This window comes from Poecilia formosa, unplaced genomic scaffold, assembly GCF_000485575.1.
Source record: "Poecilia formosa unplaced genomic scaffold, Poecilia_formosa-5.1.2 Scaffold302, whole genome shotgun sequence".
Taxonomy (NCBI): Eukaryota; Metazoa; Chordata; class Actinopteri; order Cyprinodontiformes; family Poeciliidae; genus Poecilia; species Poecilia formosa.
The window spans coordinates 562,220-571,211 of record NW_006800241.1 but is presented as its reverse complement, the minus strand read 5'-3'; the positions used below and the strand labels follow the sequence as shown (position 1 = coordinate 571,211).

The 8,992-nt window shown below is 39.8% G+C and overlaps 1 long non-coding RNA gene across 2 annotated transcripts in view; it reads left to right on the top strand.

Moving 5' to 3' along the window:
* LOC107832984 (uncharacterized) overlaps positions 1 to 5,971 on the top strand; it is a 21,639-nt gene extending 15,668 nt beyond the window's left edge. The window contains exon 2 of one of the 2 annotated variants that reach the window (XR_001658692.1): positions 5,687 to 5,971. This is a non-coding gene — a long non-coding RNA (uncharacterized LOC107832984). Of the gene's footprint in view, positions 1 to 3,143; positions 4,137 to 5,686 lie in introns of those variants that run through there. The other variant, XR_001658691.1, reaches the window with a different exon arrangement.
* Positions 5,972 to 8,992: the final 3,021 nt, after the last annotated feature.

The following is an 8,992-nucleotide window of genomic DNA, read 5'->3' as shown; positions in this document are numbered from 1 at the left end:
ATTTTCCAACTTTTGCCACTGAAATGAACCATAATCCTAATGTTTCTCAAACTCTCTGAGTGCTGTTTGCAAAGTTTGCTTTGCTTTAGCTTGCTGTAAAACCTGCTGTTTGGGTTGAATGGCAGTCAAACAAACCGTTTTAATTAGCTGGACTCTGTCACAGGTGCAGCCTAATATAACTACTTTACAATCTTGTCCCTTTTACCACCCCATACTGCAGCCACTTAAATTTGATAATTTATTATGAGCTGTTTTCAACACCGATTCCCAGTGATGCAACACGCTAAGACATATTTAACGCAATAAATTTAGGGCAGATTTAGGAGTCATCTTTTTGATGGACATGCCTTTAAATGTCAGGCCAGTTGCTGGAGTAATACGCCGCTCTCTTCATCTGCAGTTGCGCGATGCATAACGTATAGCCCACCGAGTTATCTCCAGAGCCTCTCATGTGTTAAACAGATCTTGATACCCGCAGCAGGAGGTTGGGGAGATGTTATTCAGCTGGTATTTATAGACGGAAGGAAAGCGGCTTTGATAGGACGTCTCTTGAACGTCCTCCAAGACGGGATGTACTCGTGTCCTCAGCCTCTTGCCACATCCCCTTTTCATCTCTTTTTATTCTCCGGCGAACAATATGTGGACCTGCCGAGAGTCTGTGTGCAGAGATCTGATGCTCCGTTAAACTGTCAAGAGCCACAAAAATCCCATTGAACTCATTTATAAAAGTCTTTACAGGTCATCCAAGGCCCGATCCCGTCATCAGACATCCAAGGAGTGGAAAGCCGATATTCGTTCAAAGCGAATCTCGTTGTCAGCTGGCATTCCTGAAAGTATTTCGCCAAGAAATCTCATTGCTTTTCTGACACTTACGGAGCTTTTACAGACGCATTGACACCCTGTGAACTTTTTTTCACATTTTTTTCCCACTTTGCAGAACTAACTTCACAGCGTTTTATGATTTATGTGTGACAGACCAACGCTGCAGAAACACAAAATCTCACCAAGTCATTCCAGCATAGTTTCTAGAGCAAATATCTCAGTACACTTGAAATAAGACAGAAATAACTTGGAAAGAAACTTTTCAGCAACTTATCTCTTAGACTTCTTTGTATTCCTCTGGAGATTGTTGTGCAAAGAAGGATTTGCCATAAAATCAGTAACATTATGGTCAACACTGAGCATCTTCTTCATGAGACTGCCATACAAGAACAGAGGGTCTTCAGTCAGATGCTTCTTCAAAACCACTGTAACAAAGACTGCTACAGGTGATCCTTCATATCCACAGCCATCAGCACTGACAACTGATGGAAAATTGGTTAATGTGAGTTAAATCAACAGAACATTTTCTTTTGTAATAAAGTCTTTTTTTAATTGAATTGAAAGTCTTAGCTTAACTTAGCTTATCTTACATTACCTGACATTAGCTTAGATTAGCCTACATTAGCTTACCTTACCTCAGTTATGATAATCGTTAGGCATCAGGTGTTAAGTCCTTACAGCTTTAACTCTACATGTTAAAGCTGGTTCTTTGTAATCTGGTCCACGCTTGGACCGTTCAAGTTGTAGCAAACGAGCCTGTCTCCTAGCAACCAGGAACAAGACATCATCTGAGAGCCGCCGTCGAAAGGATGTTTGTTTGGAAGCTGATCTGTCCTTATGACCATTACAGTGATTAACAAGGCTGGGAGAGGAGAAGTCGTGTATTGGATGATCAGGGGCCAATTCATTACTTTTATGGCTTTCAAAATGAAACAACACAGAGCAACACAGATGATGTCACAGAATATTCTGTTTTGAAGTTGAACAAATTCCCATGCAGCGATTAGAAATTAGTTTTAAAATATTCACAAAGCAACACACTTGGAACTGGGTGGGAACTAAGAAAATATTCTTTCTTGTATCTCAGCTTTTGCGGCAAAACCTCACAAAGTGTCGGCTGCTTCAGCTCGGTTAAAGTAAAATCCCTGCTTTTGACTTGTCTGTCATTCTGAAAGATGGCTCCTGCTGCTCCAGCTCTTTGTTTCTCTCTCTCTCTATGGAAGAAACACATCCATCCATACATCTGTGCAGCAGGCCACAGAGGGAGAGCGCTAGGCTACATGCAAATAATCAATTTGCTTTAGAAGTCTGCTCCGCATGTGTCAGGGATGTATCGGGTTGATATGAGGATATATGTGTGGGCATGAAAGTTTGCTCTGTGTTGGCGGGGGAGGGAGAGACAGAGCAGGAGGAAACGACAATAGCTAAGTGATGGGAAACATTTAAAAATCAATCAATCAATCGAGTTACTTTAGGGTGCTTTGGTCTCATAAAGTTTCAATTTGAAATCAGGTCTAAATCATGATTAAATGCGTTTGAAGAACAGAATCAACATGTTAGCATTAGCCTAAGCTAGCTACAAACTGCGTCAGATGAAAACATAATCAGCACTATGTTTATTTTCTTAAGTTCTTTAAAAAAAAATCACAAAACGTACATTTCTGTTTCTTTACTCTAACGTAGAACCCATGTGATATCTTTTTTTTTGCAGAAAAAATAATAAATCACAGGGAGAAAAAGATTCAATGCACTTTACAAACAATAAGTAACAATAAAATTTTACATAATCTTGTGAAGACATTTTTTATTTTGTTAAAAATAAAATAACGTCAACCGTGATATTTTTACTTTGAATGGTACTGAGATGAGACGAGTTAGATGTGTTTGAAAAACAAGAGTGTCTTCGGTCAGAGGCTTCTTCAAATTCGCTGTAGCACAGGCCGCTACAGGAGATCATTCCTGCCAACAGCCGGCACTGTGTACAAGGACTCTGAAGAATTTGAATTCATCTGAGTTACAACAACATTTAATTTTCCTCTGGGATCAATAAGGTACATTTGAATTTGAATTGAAGCGATTTATTGTGAGGAATTAAAGTATTAAAACACATTTTGTGAGAATAAACCAGTGGTCGCTGAGCTAAAAAACAATTTCATTCCATTTGCGAAAATACAAACAAAAAGTAATTTGTTGGTACGTGCATGCTGGTTTGTTCAAGCTGCTGTTCGTCTTGTGAATGAAACCAAATGACACAACGGCTGGACGTAGTCTCATTAGGACAGACTCCCTGTCCTCTGACTGCATCTCCTCCTCTCCGTCAGGTCAAAGGTCTCATATTAACAGGTGGGCAGATAATGCGAACCAGGAGGGAGGTCATCCCCGGCTCATTCACACCGCCGCGGAGGAGAAACGACCGTGGAGCGCGGGATTGAGATTACTGGGATTGAAGCTGGCACTTCACAGTCCTCCAAAGCTCCGGGGACGGGGCCAGACTCCAGGCGTCCTCTGCGGGTGGAGGTGTGGAAGCTCCACTTCCTCTTGGCCCGGCAGCAGGAGACCAATTAGGAAAGAAAATGAAAGACTTTTTTTTTAAAAAACCTTTCTTTCATCTCCTTATCTTTCCTTCCTATCTGTTTTCCTCAAGGTTGAATAATGAAAAACCAAGACAGACTTTTGCTTTCATGTGACGTGCGGATGATTCTCCACACGCAGCAGATAAGAGTTGGATACTGCATTCTTGTATGACAGAAAAAGGGAAGCATAAAGTTGCAACAATACATTAAATAATTGGCTTTCATACATAAAAAAAGTCTTCACATAGAAAAGCTTGTCCTAATTTGACAACAAACCGCTGAAAAGATTCTAGATTTGAGATTAAGTACTATCTTTTTTGGTTGAGATTATTTTTTGTAAGATTAAATTAATAATCACTATATAAAGATTACTTAATAGTTAGTAGATCATCTTTTACATTCGGAAAGTGATATCTAAAGAACAATACTGATTAATGAACTAATTTACTACTATTATACAAAATGCCTTGGAAACATACTCACACCTTTTAAACTTTTCCCACAATTATCCCATTACAGGCATAAACTTTAATGCGTTTTACTGGGATTCTGAGTAACACATCAACACAAGGTAAAGGAAAGAAGTAAATGTCTATTAAATTAAATCAAATTTGACTAAATGTAATATTTGTTGCTGGTTTGATAACTGGCACAGGACGTTTTTATGATGTAAAACTTTGAACTGGAACTGAAATGCTCTGTACAAATAAACTTGACTTAAAATTTGTAAAAATTTGAAAAGTGTTGTAGTCAATCATTTCTATCAATGAATTAAACTCAGAAATAAATTCTCAACGCAGTAATTCAGTTGTTTTAAGTGCGTTTTTGCAGTGCGTCCTGTAATTGGTTTCCAATCAGAAAGTGAAGTTGTGTGTGTGATTGCCAAACAAAAACCGGCAGGAACCAGTCTGTTAGTTTGAACTTAGTCTTTTTAATATCTGTGAAAGTTGCAAACATTGTGTTGATCTCACCATAAGGTGAAAAAATAAACAGAAATTCACCTGGTTAGCACTGTGAATTAGAAAGATTAAAAGGCACTTTTTTTTTTTTACCAAATGTTCTCCACATGGGCTGTATTCAGTTTCTACGGCGACTTGAAATTAAAAATAAAAATCTGATTCAATCACCCGAATCCACCATCTTTGTGGTGTTTGTGAGCCTCGGTTAGCGCGGCATCGCTCTGCTTTGTGTGACTTTTCTTTTTCTGTGGAGGAAGCGAACGCTACTGTTGACCAGATGTGGCGTCGCTCCAACACGCTCTGGAGACGGCCAACCTCCCACGTCCCCTCATCCTCATCTGGGTTTCCCGTATGATATACAACCCTGGAGCCGAGATGGTGATCACGGGGGCATCGTTTTCATTAGCCCAGCTCTTTCCCTTTCATTCACCCGTGGGATCTTTTGGAAGCGATTACCCCCGCAGTTCGCTTCATGCGCTTACAGACGGCTTGCCTCGTTCCTGACCCTTGATTGTTTTTTTGCTAGCCTGCTTTTCTGCTAAAAGATGGATGGAAATGTTTGAAACGTCCCACCCAATCTTTTCTCTCCGGTGCCATTCGCAACAGAGATGAAAAACACACGACCTGATCCGCGGTGGAAAACTGATGGGCAATAATCTAAAGACATGAACAGATTGGGAAGATGTCATGAGAAGCAGAGCTCATCTAGAAGCATCTCCTGCTTGTTTATTAGAAATAACTGGTGTGAAGCTGTAGTAATATTATAGATGTCATAGTTGGCTTCCAAACTGACTTAGATAACTACACCGACATTTCTCCCAATATTTATTTGTATTTCCACCTCCTCAAGCTTTGGCTTTGACCCCAAAACGCATGGTTGGCTGTAACCTAGCAGTTAGCTGCCTGCTGCACTAGCCTGGTAAAAACCAGTTCTTTGCTGTACGCTTCACTTCGTCCAGAAAGTCTAGACCAAGATGGCTGTTAATGTTAGCTAATGTTAATAATGTTTATAAGTGTGACCAGCACAGACTGAACGTCTCCGTTCACTTCGTCCTCTGCCATTGCTAAAACTAGCTAGCTAGCTGAAATACAATGCTAAAACAGTGCAGAAAGTCGATGTCATCGTTCATAACTTACAAGATAATTTTATTGTTAAGGTTTTATTTGTATATTCTTAAAAGTTTTTATTTATTACTAAACACTTTCAGGTTATCATTAGTGATCCCCAAGTAGAAATTAAAATAAAATCTGAGGATGATTTAGCTCCTGGCCGTGCTAACAGTAACAATAATAAGAATCTCGGAGCCATCCCTCTGTGTTTGCTGTTGACAGGTTCACAGAGGAACGTGTGTTTGCCGTTTTCTGATAAATGAAGTCACAGTACGGCAGCTGACATCTCAGCCGAGGAGGAAACGTTCATCTCAGGTGGACCCAGAATCCGGCTGACGTTTAAACCCAGATCCTGACAACTCGTGTTTCTTCCTCTCCAGCTTTCGGCTTGGAAAAACGCAAAAATAAATTATACTCCCGACTGTGTGTGTGTGTTTGCATTTTACTGCAATATGTCTTTCACTCCTCATCTTCTTGTCATCCAAGGCAACAGGGGCTTGCAAAAAAGTACAAAAACATTTAAATATTACAGACAAGTGGTTGCCCATTTTTTTCCTGCTCCCCTCTTTTAATTAAAAAGAAATTTTGAACACTTACCGCATATAACTAATACTGCGACTCCTTGGAAGGAATTAATCATTGCTTTTCATGACAGCTCAGTGGTATGATTTAGGAAAATAGATGATGTGACTGTAACGTTTTGGTGTGTGTGTGTGTGTGTGTTAGATCTGGAAACACACTTCTGATTTATGTGAGTGGGTGGGAGAGCTGCCATTTCAGACAATAAGCAGAGGCTTGTCAGTCTGCCCCCGGATCGCTGCGGGTGTGAATCCCTCAACGCTGGAGGCAGCTGAATAAACTCAGACGGAGAACGCTGCGGCCGGAGGCAGGCAGCGGAAGAACGCGTTAGCAGGATGCAGGCCCGCTATTTACATTCGGGATCATCACTTCTGCTTTTAATGCTTCATTTACTGTAATTTACATTTCACATCTGACTGTTTTTATGCATCCCTGCGGACATGTTTGATGCTGGGGCGTACTGTGAAAGTGGCTGAAAATGCTGACTGAATTAAAGAAAGCGTGCGTTTAAACGAGACTGAGTCTTAAAGGTTTCTTAAATTAAAATATGTATGTATATGTTGTTTTGTTTTTTTTATTATGTGTTTAGCAGGCACATAATGTCATTTTATAGCATAATCAAGTAACTATATTACCTTCACTTGTTATAAAAATGTATCAAATATATTTTAAACTTAAAAAAATTTACTTTGTAATTTTAACGCCTTGAGATTGGACGTCTGTCTCTTTAAGAAGCTGCTGCTCTCTCTGAAACTCCGCCTTCAGAAAGTCACAACATGGACCTGCAGCCCCTCAACGGCGGGGCTGCAGGTCCACCCCGGCGTTTTGCACAGCTAAATGGTTTCCATGGAGATTGAAGGATTTCTCAGACATACGTATGTTTCTGATGAGCAAATAACATTACAACATGATGTAAGGCGCTAAAAAGTTTTACATAATGCTGCCCCTGAATGAAGTTAAAAGAAAACACATTAACTGCATCTCCTTATGAATGAGTCTTCATTCCTGTATTGTCCCACTCAACAAAATGAGAATGCAATTAAGACTGATGTGGCTCATTCAACTCTTAAAAATAATAAAAAGGTATTTCCCTTTTTGATCGCCACAGAAATCCTTCTCTCATAAATTAAAGACGTCCGTTTGAGTGGTATCTTTAATGCTGTTTTGACAGATGACATAGTGAAGTTTTACACTCACAACTGTAATGTAGACTGATTATGTGGAGAGAAGTGAGGCTTACACCGTTTGACTCCAGGAATTCAAATATTGTGGTAAGTTTTGTTAGAAAAAAAAAAAAAGTAAAATAAAAAAGTAAATACCAATGTGGTGATCAGGATTGGGCCAGAAATTACAACCCGAATGCTGCCAGAATATTTGTATTCATAGCAATAAATGATTTGCCAGTGTGGTGAATCACATGCAGGAGCTTTTAAAGCCTTCCAGTCAGTGCGGGTTTGTTAGACCTCCAAAGCCATTCAGACAAGAAGTCTCTGCACTTCCTCATCCTCACTGTATAAACCGCCGTAAATAAATCTTCACTTTTTGAACTCAAACTTGAGTCGGAAGCTTCACTATCATTACTGTAAGTATAGGTTAAGAATATTTGGTATTAAACATGGAGAGAAAGTATTAGCATGAAGTCAGCTCTGAGTTAGGGTTTGTAGTTGAAAAGTGACAAATGACAGAATCGGCTCCAGGAATAAATTTTAACTTACAGCTGAAAAGCATCTGAAGGTAAAAATATCCCCTCCATAAGATTTTTTTTTTTTTGGCCTAGCAACAGATCTTTTAGTAAAATATTTGTTTTTGGCAGGGATTATGCAAAACATGAGTTTAAGTCGAAGTTTTCAGTTTAAAAAGGAGCTTTAATGTGAAGTTCACCTAGCTGAATGCCGTCATTTAAAGCTGCACTACATGACTTTTATAAGACTTTTTTTTTTACCTATATGTTGGAACTGTCACGATGTCCTATGAGACAAATAATCTGAAATTTTTTTTAGCTCCTTTGCCTTCTCCCAGTGTTAACTAGAAACAACCAATCAGAGCCAGGAGGAGGCGGGCCTTAGCACAGCTAGCATAGCTGTGCTCAAGAGAGTTAGCATGGCTGATAAACTGGATTTCCTGAAATTTTAAGTCAGTTCTCCACTATTAGCACCATAGACATGAATACCATTAGCACATTTAGCAGTAAGTACACAGAGTTGATTGACCCGCCTCCTGGCTCTGATTGGTTATTTTTGGCACATTTGTTCACACACCAATAGCAGCACAGGGAGGAGGTGGAGCAGATCGATCTTTTCACAGATTATCTGCCTCATAACATATCGTCACGATACGGTGACAGTTTTAACTAATATGCAAAAAACATTTTTTTAAAAAATGTAAGTTATATACCGCAGCTTTTTGTACAATTGTCACTGACAAATTAAATGTAAATAATCCGGTTTATTCATGTAATCAACGTGTATTTTATACCCTTTACTTACTTCGCTGGTTTAAACCTCTGAAATTTGATCGCTTTGTTTGTGAAGTCTGTTCACCAAAACGCCTCACCTTCCATAAAAACAACAGCATGGGAACTCCGCTGGACCCCCGATAAAATGCCACACACACACACACACACACACACACACACACACACACACACACACACTCCAGCAGACTGACAGATCCATCATGACTCATAATTCCTCCTGAATCCCGGCAGCGTTCCTGTTTACCAGCGAGCGGTTCAGACAGCAGGAGGCTCCAGCTGCATGTAAAACAATCCATCACACGCGCTCGAGGTCCGACGTGCTGACAGCAGTGATGAGGCCTGGTAACAGATATTACACATCTATTACACATGTGAACACACCCATACATATGCATTAAAGCGTATATGCATGCATATGTGCCGTGGACGTCTCTCTTCTCTACAGACGCGCACACGGTGATTTTATTTATTTA